This window comes from Rhipicephalus sanguineus, chromosome 4 (assembly GCF_013339695.2).
Source record: "Rhipicephalus sanguineus isolate Rsan-2018 chromosome 4, BIME_Rsan_1.4, whole genome shotgun sequence".
NCBI lineage: Eukaryota > Metazoa > Arthropoda > Arachnida > Ixodida > Ixodidae > Rhipicephalus > Rhipicephalus sanguineus.
Window position 1 is genome coordinate 31,705,051 of NC_051179.1, and position 14,768 is coordinate 31,719,818.

Consider the following 14,768-nt stretch of genomic DNA (forward strand, 5'->3'; position numbering starts at 1 on the left):
GTGTCTTCACAGAAGTAATGCTTATGATATATGAGAGCTTGTACAATGTCTATTCGTGTTTGGCAGCTATAGCACCGTTTGACGTGGACGCACCCATGTTGACAGCATGTCTCTATCGCGAAGACTAACGCCCATGATCATGATTAAACCGTTGAGGTAGCTGACGGTGTGAACATATATTTGGACACAGCGAATCGTGAATCGCGCGTAAGGATGATATCAACAAGTTCATAATCAACATTGGTACCCGGTATGCACTTCTTCAAAGCGTCGTCAATTAAGGAGAGAAGCGGCACGGTGTGCGCTTTCTAGTAATGGGTAGCCGACGCCTGTGCTCATGCATACATAACACACACTGCACTTCAGCAACGCGGGAGGTAGAGGTTCGTAGCCTGAGCCGCAAACGCGTGCGTCCCGCTGGCCTCTGTCTCGCAGGTGCTGCTCTCGCTCCACCAAGGCACGACATTCGCCCGTCGAAATCGCGTCCTTTCTACAACGCATATTGCAGCAGTTTTGTTAGTCGGTGCTCTCGCAATTGAAGCAGTCGGCGGCAGAGAAATCCCGTTCGTGCACGTGGAAGCTGCACTACTCCGATGAGCCGACGCACGCTAACACGAATCCAAAGGCAAAGAACGTAACTGCGTCAAGGGTGCCTCGGCGACGCCAGCGCGGCCAGTCTACCTCTTTGGTATCGAGACGCTTTAACCATGACCTCCGATATCACGTGCAATCTCGGAGTAAGCGTTAGTAAGTGTCGATCGTGAAGCATTACTTCTTTTCACCTCTCACAGACGGCGGCACTGCCCCGCTCCGCCCGCCGCGAAAGAGAAGGTGTGAAAGATATAAGGCGCGTTCGCGCCGTGCCTAGCATCTCCCGAGTTGGCTTAGTCGGTAGAGCGTCGGTCGCTTGCCGTCGCGGCCGCAACGTCGTGGGTTCGATTCCCAGCGGGGTATCTTTTTCTTGGTTTTTTTCTTTCTCACCCGTTGGCGTCCATTTTATCAACGTCATATCCGTGACGGATGTACTTGGTGGACCCCGGCATAAAACACTTTCGTGTTAAAAAGATGAAATAAATCGTACGTATTCTCGTGTGGTATATTGATGTATCCCCGTGCGCTGGTATTGCAAAAAAGCGGCATTGCTTCGTGAAGTGGTGTAGAAAGAAGCGATGCTGACGCTGTCAGACATGCTTGCTCCAAAAGTAAGAACCTTGTTTCCTTCGTGTTATTCTTTTTCTTTCTTTTTTTTTACCTTTTACTTCGTGCTGGTTTTTATCGAGGCCACGATGTTATGTTCTTTCTTTTCCAAGTGCAATAACTTAGTCCTCACGCTCGGCATATGCTACGCAAGCTGCGAAGAGTGCGTGCGAGCGTGTGATTTAGGCGGCGTGAGATTGCGTCTTACGAAAGATCAAGAACCATATGTCGCCCTGTTTCTCTTGATTGTGTCACACCTTCTGAAGTTGTCGCATACAAAGTGTGCGGGGTTGCGAAATCGCGGTTTTGCAACGACCTTCGGAGTGTTGTTTCACGACCCCCATTGCTCGAGAAAAGCCCGGTTTTTAGATTGAAACCGCTCGAATCTTGTCACCGGCCTCCTTTTTTTTCCTTTAGGTCCTTCACTGAGGGCTGCGGAGGGCTCAAGAGAAGCCTCCATTCTGTTCCCGAAGTGTGCACCTATAATGTCTATTCAATTACGTTACGAGTGTATATATATATATATATATATATATATATATATATATATATATATATATATATATATATATATAAAACGCTGTTCAAACGCTGTTTAGACCAATGACTAGCAAACAACGAGGATTAGAAGGAGGCGGCTAGTTCCGTATCTTTGACACTGCCAGGGTACGTCATGTGTATAAGAATTGGCGGCGTCTCTCATAATCATATCGTGGTTTTGGGACATAAAACCTCAACAATTCTTATACACATTGACGTACCCTGGCAGTGTCAAAGATACGGAACTAGCCGCCTCCTTCTAATCCTCGTTGTTTGATAGTCATTGGTCTAAACAGCGTTTGAGGCGAAAGTTCGAATGGTAGGCGAGACATTCTTAATACGCGCGCAAAAAAAAAAAAGAAAGGCATCGGACGACGCCAAGGAACAAACAGGATGCACAGCTCAATTTTTGCTGATAGTTTACGTCTATGAAACATAGTTTTGAAATCACATAATGCTAAACTTCAACTGAATCGATAAAAAATGCCAAAAGTGCGTTCTACCGAAGCTAAGTTCCACTTTAAATTTAACGCTGTTTTCTCTCCCTTTCTCTTTCTCATTAGTCCTAATTGAGCTAATTAGATTATTCTTATGTCTGCGATTTAAGCACTCGTTGCTGATCTGAGAATACGCTGGAGGAAACTCACAAAAACGAGCGTAAAACCAGTGTAACTAATAGTTTTCGAGTCTACCAATGTACCACTTCGCCCAACAAGCAACTCTCTTACTCTGAGAACGGTAGATTTCTTCGGTTTCGCCGCAAAGAATGCCGAGCCTTGTCAATCGGTATCGTGACGTTTTCGTGTTTTCAGAACTTCTATACATCACGTTCACTGTTGAATCAATGTGCAACTCACTCGGGCAAGAAATAAAAAAAAAGGGAAACGCAGTAGAAATGCGGGCCAGAAGCATCAGAAATGCCGAGCTGTTCGTTCTCGTTGCTTTATTCAAGATTACAACACATCAGTAGCACCTACAAAGCATAATGATGAGCATCGTAATTAAACGTCATAATTAAGCACGAAAATTGCCCCACGTCGATCCAGTCTTTTTTTTTATCTCTTACACCACCAAAAACGTCGCAGGCGAGTAGTCAGTGGCGACGCTTTGATGTCGTGACGTATCTTTGTGTTTATGCTACGAGTATCTTTATTTGAAGTCGTCATAATTCTGTATCGAGTCGCGACTTCGATACCGAAAGTACATCCTGATTTTTACACGCTTCGTCTGACTCCAGACAGGGCACCGTTAACAAATGTGGATACAAAGGCAGAGTAAATACAGTCAGATACAAGCTATGAAGGCAGGGAAGACCCCGCCCAGATTACCGAAACGCGACTGCCGATTGCTTCCGCGGCTAAAGAAATAGTGACGCTCACGAACCGGACGGCGGAGTCGCTGGCCACCCGGCTGATGACGCCAATCTATAGTGCAGTCCCATTGGTGCAGGCATATATTCACCCGCCTTTGAGGACAAATGCCGCTGCCTTCTAAAGTTGTACCCGACTACACGTAGTCGAAATCCGGAGATCCGAACTTTACATGCGCCGTTCAATCCTGGCAAACGGTGCTCGTTAGCGCTGAGCTTACTGCGTACCTCCCCATCCTCCTTGCCACTCCTTCTCTGCAGACTCCTCGTCGGTGACTGACTTTTCTTATTCCTCGGTTGAGCAACCTCCTTTGCACCGGTCGTCAGCTCAAAGTCGGCCTCATTCCTTCTTGTCAACGACGTTATGTAGTTGTTTTTTTTTCTTTATATGTGCCTCATTCTCGCTAAGTTTTCCCTGTTATCAGCCTCTCCAGCCGCTCTCTTGTCTTAGGCTGCTTACTTCGTCTCATTTATTTCTTCTGAGTTCCCAGGTCAGGTACGTGCAACGAGTAGATCTTCAAAGGGTTATCTTTAGGAGCGGCTCCTCCTAGAGGTAATTCAGTCTTGTTATTCCAAGATTGCGCAGCGCACCTCATTGCGCAATGCAAGGGTTGAGACTCCTTGCATTGCCGATGCTTGTAAAAGTAGGCGTAAAAGGAGTGAGTGAGTGAGTGAGTGAGTGAGTGAGTGAGTGAGTGAGTGAGTGAGTGAGTGAGTGAGTGAGTGAGTGAGTGAGTGAGTGAGTGAGTGAGTGAGTGAGTGAGTGAGTGAGTGAGTGAGTGAGTGAGTGAGTGAGTGAGTGAGTGAGTGAGTGAGTGAGTGAGTGAGTGAGTGATGAGTGAGTGAGTGAGTGAGGATGAGTGAGTGAGTGAGTGAGTGAGTGAGTGAGTGAGTGAGTGAGTGATGGAGTGAGTGAGTGAGTGAGTGAGTGAGTGAGTGAGTGAGTGAGTGAGTGAAGTGAGTGAGTGAGTGAGTGAGTGAGTGAGTGGAGTGAGTGAGTGAGTGAGTGAGTGAGTGAGTGAGTGAGTGAGTGAGTGAGTGAGTGAGTGAGTGAGTGAGTGAGTGAGTGAGTGAGTTGGGAGGGTTCACAGTGCGGTCAACTCGCGTGTGCAGTCAACCACAGTGCAGTCAACTCGCACAGTGCAGTCAACCTCTCGATTCGAGCCGTCTCATCGTTTGGCGAGTGTCCGCTCTTGCTACAGCGCTTGGTCATTTTTGTAGCGTCCTTTCGCCTCCCCGCTGATATGTGCGTCGTGTCTTCCAGATCACGTCGCTCCTACTTTCGTCTCATCATCGTCGGCCATAGAGCCCTTTCTCGATTGAACAGATCACCGCGCGCCGGCCTGTGCGGGCTATTTCGCAACCTCGAGAGGGGGCCTCAGAGATATCTTCAGCGCCGTTAGGACACTTACAACAAAGAAGGTAAAAAGAAAGAAATAATGAAATTGGAAGGAAACACAAGAGAAGGCTCGCGAAGATTGGTGAAACTAGGAGAGAACAGGACGGACGGGGGGCAGTCTAAACATTGTCCTCACAATAATGGCGGTCATTCGAGGCATGTCGAAATACGTGGGTGAAACACCGAACAATGGGATAGGCACCACGTCCCGTTGTCGTCTTTGTCAATTCTATGTGTACTGTATGTCCCCGAAATGGTCTTTTTCAGAGACAGACGCGAATATTTTGCGGCCCAGTTTGTCCGTGCGTAAACATAAAATTTAAATTTGGGTCACGTTGGTATATCCAGGCCTCCTTTTGATCCGTTACGCGACGCTTCTTTCTTGTTTGCTTTTTTTTTCTCTCGTTAAATATGTGCATGTATATACGCCGCTTTTGTCATACTTTCGAGGTCTCGTTATTCTGCATAGGCAGACCTACTCCAGGGCAGCATAGGTGGAGAGGTCGGCTTGAGAGGCCCCCAGTCTTTGACAGCTGCCTCTGATTAACACAGCGGGGGTTATCTTGTCAAACATCTGAAAATAGCGACCCACTTCGGAGCTCTTTTGTCGATATCAAAGCGTGTATGTTTATTTTTCTTGCTCCGTTTTTAACGAGATTTCTCGACAGCTTCTGAATGAAATGAAAATATGCCGTAAATGGCTTCGATTGGTTCACGTATTCATCCCTTCTGACCCACGGCGCCGCACACGCTCTGAGTGGAGAGCTTTGTTCGTAAATGTTATTCACACGAAAAGCCCTTTTTCCGAAAAGGCGGGTGAGCCCTTTTTCTTTTCCTTCTTTTTTTTTTGTCTCGAATTCACTGTATGCACCCGTTTCGAGTGTGTTTGTGTGTTAGACTACTATACGAGAAAAGAAAGCCAGAAAAAAAGAAACAGAACTCTAATCAACTTGCCCAATGACATGTAACGTGCAGAATTCTTATTTGCGCACTTTATTACGCCCGCTTGCACTTCCTGGAAATATTCCAGACTGTCGAGCACGTGACAGAGCTTTCTTTTAGTTAGCTGTCACGCACATCTGCAGTGACGAACAAACGAGGAAACGTAAGGAAATGAAATCCCAAATGAATTGTAAAAAAGGGGGAGCAATTCATTTGCGAACAATTCAGTCCTGACAATTTTCTTTCTTAATTTCCTCATTTCCTTTTTTTGCTTGTATTAAGAGTCCAGGGTTGTGTGATCGACTCTTAAGTTCATGAGCTGCATAATTCCACGAACAGAATTGACCTGGAACTGGGAATATTGGGAGTGAATATTAGGAACTCTGAAATGTCATTGCTTACTAATTGATTCAGCAGCATAAAAGAAACAGTTCTTTTAATTCAGTTTTCTCGCTAATATTTATCGCTGCCGAGACTACTCACTTGTGCTTTTTCGTTGGCACGAGCACCAACTTACAATCGTGTTTCTCTTCTAAGCACTTCTCAAAGTCGTCTAAAGATAAAACTGGTACGAAATCGATTGTTCTTGAAGTTAATAGTTACATTAGATACATATGATATCCGGGCGTAAGCTTACTTAAGGTAAGGGCTCATTAACTGTCAGGATAGTTAATGAAAATAATGGCGCGAGTTCATCGAAAAAGCACACGTTTTTCTGGCGACCAGCTGGTATCCTTGCGACACCTGGAGGAGCAGATCTCAACCACGCGCTTATTGCTGCGTGACCTCTGAGATCTACTTCGGCAGTGCGACGAAACAAAAAGTTGACCCCAAGGAATACACCAGGACACACGAAGGCCGACCTGCGCGGGCGACTACCAGACGCCTAAATCTAGGATTAGGATCGCCTCCAGACTTTTTGTCTTTCTTGTTCTCTAGCTGTCGCCCAAGAACTATAGGATAATACAGTAAAGAATTGTTGACCATGGATACGCGTCCCTCATCTGTAGCGTAGTCCCTGCTTATTATACGTACCCACCCCCTTTTTTTCAGCGAGGAGTTTACAGTACGCATTGGTAGTTAATGTATATATGTAAGTAGTTCAGCGTTAACACTTTGCCAGTTTCCTTTCTTTAAAATCTTTTCCCTCGACGTCGTCATTCATCATTGTCGGTGCCGAACTCGCCCCGTGTCCGTCACATCACTTCAAAACAATTCAAGAAAGAAAAAACAGTATGTAGTCTTAATGCAATTCCCTCCAGTTGACACCTTCGTTCGCGATTGAAACTCTCTTCTCTCCGGTGTTATTTTTTTCGATGACTCGACGTCGAGCAATGTCTAGCCGAAGACTTCCAAAGATTTTGCGGGAGCGAACTGTATATAATACGCCTAAATCTGTATCCCACGAACTCTGCAACTCTCCGGAGCCTCTGGGGACGGCCTGACAGGCTGGGGCGGTTGTCTATCGGCTAGATCCGCATGGAACGTCAAAGCCGTCACCGCAGTGGACACGTGACGACTCCCGACGCCCTTAGGTCAGATAGAAAACTTGTCTGGATGATAAACGAGGAGGCTGGACGTCATTATGTCCAGCGCTTTCCCGCACGTTCCCGTACGAATCTTACTTTACTGCCGGTGCTTCTTTAAAGCCGGCTCATTGAAGAAACACTTTTGTCGTGGGCTTTCCGCCTACTCACTCGTTCGCTTCTATACGCTTAAATTCGCCTCGCTTTTTGTATATATTATGAAACATCTGTGGTGAAATTATTGTCGGCAGCGAGGAATGCACGCGCAGGGTCGCCGCTCTTGGCCAAACCTAGTTCTTTACCTTCGATCCCTACGACGTTTCTTTTTCCACAATTTTGAGTGGCATGGTCACCGAGTGACACTCTTTGCTATCTTCCAGACCACCTTGTCTAACTCCGGTGCGAGTTGTCCGAAAACCCTTATAAAAATAAAAACGTATGAAAAAGGGATCGAATGGGTTAAGATAATGGATGTATACGATAGAGCGGACATTAAGGTATGTCATGAATTGGCATATTTGAGTCGCATAATTAGTAGAAAGTAGTGCAAACAGCAGTTACATCTCAGATACCCATGGGATGGGGATCGTTGCTGCAGCTGACGGATCAGATCTCAACGACGCGCTTCTCTCTACGTGGCTTCGGCAGCGCGCGAAGCACTAATTAACCCCAAATTTACCCAAAGTATAGCCATACAACTTCAAGACGCGCAGTTTACCCACAGTTTTCCCGAGTTTAGCCAAGAACCGGTGCGAGCGCCTCCAAGACGCCCAAGTCTTGCATTAGGGTCGCTTTTTCGTCTTTATGAATGGTCGTTTGCATTCGTGATGCCGTGTGCTGATACCCGATGCACTGGGACCTGATGTGTTCCTGTTTGCATAGTCGTTTATAAGAGCTCGTTCTTGTAGGAAGAGGACCTCCAAAATAAACAGGAGAGATGGCAGCAGACTCGAAGCTGATTATTCGGTTCGGCCATGTTCGTATGCTGTTCGTATGGGTGCGGGACGAGCGCATGCTTAAGGCATACATCTCTGGCCTCCCCGAATCTCAAGAGGCCCTGCGCGAGGCACGGGAATGAGCGTTTGTCGTCCGTACATAGAAGAGGCGGTGTGCACATCGGGGACGATTTGTGCACGTAGTTGTCCAAGCCTACTACATATAGTCAGTGCATTTCTCCTTCCAAGCGAGCCTTCTCGCAATGCTTGCTACTTAAATGCCTTTGAAATATTCATCAAGGCCCGAATCTCGTAGTCAGCGCCGCCGACGGTCTAGGCTAAAGCGCAAAGCGCTTAGGCGGGCGTACGCAATTGGGACAGTCACTGTCACTAAGATATTGCAGTGATACAGCAGCTTGCGTGTTACCTCGGGGTTTGGTTTAGCAATTGCACGTCAGCTCATTCATTTTTACGGTATCAAGACACGTGGGCTCATAATTTTCAGCAAGTATTGGCCCTGATCTCTCTCTCTCTCTCTCTCGCTCTCTTTCTCTCTCAACTCTCTGCTTCACGTTCTGTCTCCTTGAGCAGTCGTCAAACAAGCAATTTTCACTAAGGTACTCGTGTTTCGAAGGGCAGCCTTGCCTGATGGAGCCAGGTCTTTTTTTTTTTTTTTGAAAACGTTGGCTCCAGCGACAATCTTTCTTTGACTTCTCTACATCACTTGAAGCCTGCCATCTTCCCCTGAACTTCCTTGTGTCTCGTTAGGTCAAAGGGCAAAAGATGGCGAAACTAGTAGGCAGTGGTAAATTATGAGAAAGTTAGTTTCGCCGCAAGTGCGATGGCAACAAATTGGAATGTTATACGAAGTAAGGCTAGCAGCTAATTTCTTTAATATCCAATCTGGCGTAACTCTACGAAACCCTGGCGTAAGGGCCGCCCAGCGAGCGAAGCTGTTTTCGTGCTGCCTGTCGCTTGAACGAGAAGTAAACTGAGAGCACAGTCGAGTCGAGTCGAAAAAACTTTATTGCAAGGGAATTCAGGACCTCCCAGGCCCTCTGGGTCCCCGCGCGACCCCACCACACTCAAACGTTCATGTCTAATAAGTCCATGACGTTGGCAGCCTGGCGGGCGGCGATCTTCTGCCTTGCCGGGTCCGTGGAGCAGTAGAGAGGTCTCCCAGTCCTCCCAGGTTTTGAGTGGCACCGACCCGCCGGGAGGAGGTGAAGACGGACAGGCTAGGAGAATGTGGGTTAGGTTTGCCCTCGGTGCATTGCACAGAGGGCAGGAAGGTCAGAGCACTTACAAAGGTACGAGCCGTCTGCTGATCTCTGTGAAAATAGCGTGCGCTAGCGCCCGTTCGATCAAAGTTGGCAGTTCCTGCCCGGGCGACGCAGACCTCCCGCCCCCTTCCCCCCTCGGCACCCCTTCATGCTTCTTCGCCCGAATGATCGCCTTCATCTCTGCTTGAGCCGCGCCCATCGGCAGCCTTCGGAAGCTTTCACTCGCACAGATATAACATACGACGCGCGGGGCGATGTTATCGGTTTGAGCTTTAAACGGAACATGACGGCGACGGTGACGAGAAAATTGCGCCTCGAGTGTCCATATAATTGCTATCGCCATAAAAAAAAATCTCGCTGCTCTCATTCTAGAAGGCATGCCTACGACCTAGTTTGCGTGTGGCTGCCAATCGTAAACCGAAAGTTCGTACCGGCGACGTGAAAGTGTGCAGTGGTAAAAAGGAAGGGGGGCTGCCGTTACTGACAGCCTTGACCTACTTTTTGACGGCGGCACTGTCGGGAGCAGGCTACGATGTTTGTGGCGTTGTGTAACGACCGAAAGGGTTTTAACGCGTAAAGCGCACACTTTGGGCTCCCCCGAGAAGCGGCGTGGCGCGCAAAAACGCGTTTATCGGATCCGGCGGCTTTTTTGACGGCGCCTGCCTCAGCGCGCCGCTTTTGGATTCGCGGAGTTGATGAACCGTGTAATGCGCGCCTGTCGAACAGGGACGCGTCGAAAGAAAGAAATAATAACGAGCGAGAAACCCTGAACTCAGTTATCGCTTTTAGTTTCTCTCTCTTTCTTTTTTTTTGTATATTTAACGAGGTGACAACAAACGCGAATAAGTTTTGCGTTCGGTGACCAGAAATTTGCAGATCCAAACTATGACGGGCCCGTCGTTCGCAGCGTCTGCCAAAACAGCATGCTTGGTTCGTACATTATATAGCGTCTTTGTTTTCTTTTTAGTTCTTTTACTATCTTTCTCTTCTTTGTTTGACGATTGCAGTTTAACGCATTCGTTCCCTTTCGGGGGGCAAAAATGGTAAAAGCCATTGGGCACCGAGTCAGCGAACCGTTAAATGACGCTCCCGTCAGCGTTATATCTAAATGTTTTTGCCCACAACACCGATTTCCATATTTGTCTTTTTATCTCCGTTTGCAATGTCGTGCTTCTTTTTTTTTATATAAACATTGCCCGCAGATATGCCTTCTCCGAGTGTCTCTATCCAAATTGAGCCACATCGTTTCTTTATTTCTTTTTTTAATTGCATTCTCTTTTTCTAATGACGTGTTTGCTGATGCGCGTTTACGACCGTCTCGTCCCCTGCGCAAATTTAAAACGTTGTTTGCCACAGCGTCCCATTTAACCATCGAGTGCCTCTTCTCTGAAAGCTCGCTTCCGCTGTTATATTTAGAGAGAATTATAATTGGTTTACAGAAACACCAAGAAGTCTGACTGAACTAGGTTACTTGAAGAGCAGTGTTATTTATAAATAAAAACTTATATCGAGCCAGCAGATTACGAGGCTAAATGTGGTGTAGTGGAACTTATTTCATTCGCGATCTCTCTCTTGGACAAGAAATTATGTAAATTTATATTTACTGTGCGATTTCGGTGCATGTTAAAGAACCCCACGTGGATGAAATTATCCGGAGACCTCTACTACGTCGTCTCTCAACGTGAGTTGCTTTGGGACGTTAATCCTCATAAAGCAACCAACCAACCAAACATCTATCTATCTATCTATCTATCTACCTATCTATCTATCTATCTATCTATCTATCTATCTATCTATCTATCTATCTATCTATCTATCTATCTATCTATCTATCTATCTGTCTGTCTGTCTGTCTGTCTGTCTGTCTGTCTGTCTGTCTGTCTGTCTGTCTGTCCGTCCGTCCGTCCGTCCGTCCGTCCGCCTATCTATCTATCTATCTATCTATCTATCTATCTATCTATCTATCTATCTATCTATCTATCTATCTATCTATCTATCTATCTATCTATCTATCTATCTATCTATCTATCTATCTATCTGTCTGTCTGTCTGTCTGTCTGTCTGTCTGTCTGTCTGTCTGTCTGTCTGTCTGTCTGTCCGTCCGTCCGCCCGTCCGCCTATCTATCTATCTATCTATCTATCTATCTATCTATCTATCTATCTATCTATCTATCTATCTATCTATCTATCTATCTATCTATCTATCTATCTATCTATCTATCTGTCTGTCTGTCTGTCTGTCTGTCTGTCTGTCTGTCTGTCTGTCTGTCTGTCTGTCTGTCTATCTATCTATCTATCTATCTATCTATCTATCTATCTATCTATCTGTCTGTCTGTCTGTCTGTCTGTCTGTCTGTCTGTCTGTCTATCTATCTATCTATCTATCTATCTATCTATCTATCTATCTATCTATCTATCTATCTATCTATCTATCTATCTATCTATCTATCTATCTATCTATCTATCAGCGCCGCCTTATCATGAAAGAAGTGTTGGGCACGCCATGCATTGGCAGAACTGTGTGGACGTATACTGAGAAAAGTACAGTACAAGCGCCAACTTTCTTAATCTTTCTTCGTATAAGTCACATTCCTTATCCTGACGCGCGTATCATATTAGCGATGAAGTTACGGAGGGGGCCTTCGCTTATCTCCGTTTTGTATGGGCTCCAAAATCCTTTCCCGCTTGCTCCATCCTCGCTTCCTTCCGACTAGTCACGGGCTGCGACGCGCTGATGCGTCCTAACTTTTTAATGCCTACTGGTAATCCTGTCGTTCTCCTGGCGGCCGCTTCGATATGTCTTTTTTGCCCTGATTCTGTCTCGTTCTGTTACCTTTCCTTCAGGCCCTGTGTGTCATTACTGTTTGTCGCGTATGGACCGGAAAAGAGAGACATAAATGGAGAATACAAAAGGAACCACTGTCTATTCTCTTGGCAACCTCACCTAGACGTAACTACAAATAAAGTCTCGTGTCCTGCGGGAACGCGGTTAGCTGATACACGTTGCGGGAACACCGCTGGTTCCTACTGGGCGAACACAGACGCGACGTCCTGGCTCTGAATTATAAATGGAGCTCCGTTACAGTCTACCTCCCCCCCCCCCCTCACCCCCTCCGTACGCAAACCCCTTTCCGCGGCTTTCCCAACATGTGGTAAGCCGGGAAGAGGTAAAGGGAGAGGCGCGGGGCCAGTGTGGTCTTGTATGGTTCCCAACGAGGTCCTTTATCCGCACGCCTGTCCTCGCGAAACTGCAATGAATCACGCATGGTCGGACAGGGAGACGACACGGCAGACAGAAACAAAGCGGCTAAGTGAATCGCTCGCCGCTGCTCCACTTCGTCGCTGCCGCCCTAATGCGGGGCAGCCAGATAAAGAAGACACGCGCAGCTTCGGCGCGCTGGCAACGCTGGGCGAGTTTGTTTCTCGTCGTCATTATTGATGCCCCGGCGGGTGGCGTGGCGTGGCGCTCGCATTGTTCCGTTAGGACGCGCCCGGATCGAACGGGAAAGAAAGAGGCGGAATGCCCGCACGGCGTGGGATATCGCCTTCATGCATGCTTGCGTTGTGTATGGTTGCTCGAACATTCTGGAGTAGACGGGCCTCACTTCTTGTTAGTGTGCAGGCGTCTTGAGTCACAATGCATAATATAGAGGTAAGAAACCGGAGGTAGGCCTTGTTAGAACTAAGAAGCTTTATGACAAGCGCAGCACGCTCGGTCAAAGTGGCTTATTATAAATGCAGATGTCAGTTCCTCACGGTGAAGATGTTCGTATAAGCCTATGTGACTCGAAGCATTATCCTGCTTAGCACGAAGCCGTGGGTGTGATACCTAGTCGTGGTAGCTGCCAGCTTCTGACGAAAGTTATACGCAGGAACATTCGTGTACTTAAGGTGCTCGTCGGATAACCCAATGCTATCAATACCATTCCTCATCTTTTCACTGCGCCGCTTTTCTTATTACAGCTGCCACTTTGTTTAAGAAGTCCTATAATTTTTATCTATATGTACTTTTCATGTGTCATATTAGTTATTATGCTTCAATTGTTACGCTATAGCCCTACGCACGAGGAGACTAATCCACGCAACCTTCATTTGCTCACAAATATTACAAAGACACAATGCCTCACGGCCATCAAAAATGTTTACACTAAGATATGCTCTCGAACATGGTACAGTTACCTGTGGCAAAGATACTTTCTGGCTTTCCCTTTGCAATTGTGGGATATAGCTACTTGTTGTTGTAACTGTGCTGTCCATGAATGAAATCATTCGCGGGTTCGCTGATGCCGTCTCCTTGCCAGTTCAGTATTGCGTCATATCCAGGATCAGCCCTGTTGCAGTCACGTTACAGGCGGAGGGAGGGAGCATGATTTTTCACGGGAACTAGCCCTAGAATGCTGACGCATTAGTATGTTGCATCAAGTTACGTTACTTTTAACGCGATAGCGTTAAAAGTAACGTAACTTGATGCAACATACTAATGCGCTCGTTTCGCAGGAATTCTGGAGTCATCGTCTTGCCTGTAACGGAAAAGTCGAGAAAGATGCAAATAAAATTCGACTCCAGTGAGGATCGAACCTAGCCCGTCTGTGTAGCAAGCAGGGTTTCTACCACAGAGCTACGCTATTGCTTGAAACTGCTTGGGAGAAAAACGCTATATGAATGTCGTGTAGTGAACGGAGTCTCCTTAAAGCGTGTAATATTGCATGTCAGAAGCGTAGAATCGAGCCAGGTGTCAAAACATGTGAGTTGCGCAACGAGTGGGTGTTTTAAAGGCCCACCCATTACAAAGCGCTCAGACATATTTAATCATCGGCAAAAGCATCAACAAAGTGAACAGCTTCGTAGGATCGCGTGTTGCCTTACGGACGCGTAGTGGGCCCTTCACTGATTCGCAAAAGGAATAATTGTGGCGTAGGGGGCACTTAACAACTGTACTTGCAGTAGGCATTCTAGGATGCTTAGAAAAGGCCAATGTTACGCGCACATTTGTTCGATTCCTTACGGCACGGTTGAGGCATGCAGCGAGAACCGAAGCTAGGCTAGCCATTGAGAAGGCGATGTGCACGGGGCCCGATTACGCTATCACGTTGTACTCTTGAAGGCGAAGCTCAAGCGTCCTCCAAGTTTTCATTCTGCCACCACAGCGTCTGCAAATCAGTATTTGATGCGTTCATGTGACAGCCGACAGACAGCAGTGATACGTTTGACAGTAATACCGCCATCTATCTTCACTGGCTCATTAGCGCTGCGGTCTTACGCAAAGCAACCTTGCAGGTGTCGCCAGCCGAGTTCGCATGTTTCAACGTACCGGTTGCAGCCGCAGCTGCGAACCTAACGCAATATCGCAATATTCACCATACATGCCTCTATTGCGAGTTCGCATCGACAGCGAAAATGGAGCACTATGAGACTACACGTTGCGTTATCTTTCCATTACCCAGTGCTACCTTTTCATCTCCTTTTGTGAGGGCAAGCTCAACGATCCAGCCCGAGATTAAAATTGGAGGTTCGCGACCTGTTTCGTGTCTGGCTTTTTGTTACTCTTTCTTATTAAATAAGTTCGCCCTGTTAGCT

General features: G+C 46.9%; 1 protein-coding gene across 1 annotated transcript in view; it reads left to right on the top strand.

Annotated features, from left to right (window-relative positions):
- Nucleotides 1–14,768, top strand: part of LOC119391122 (calmodulin-binding transcription activator 2) — a 509,376-nt gene that overhangs the window by 374,769 nt on the left and 119,839 nt on the right. The gene's annotated exons all lie outside the window — the stretch shown is intronic.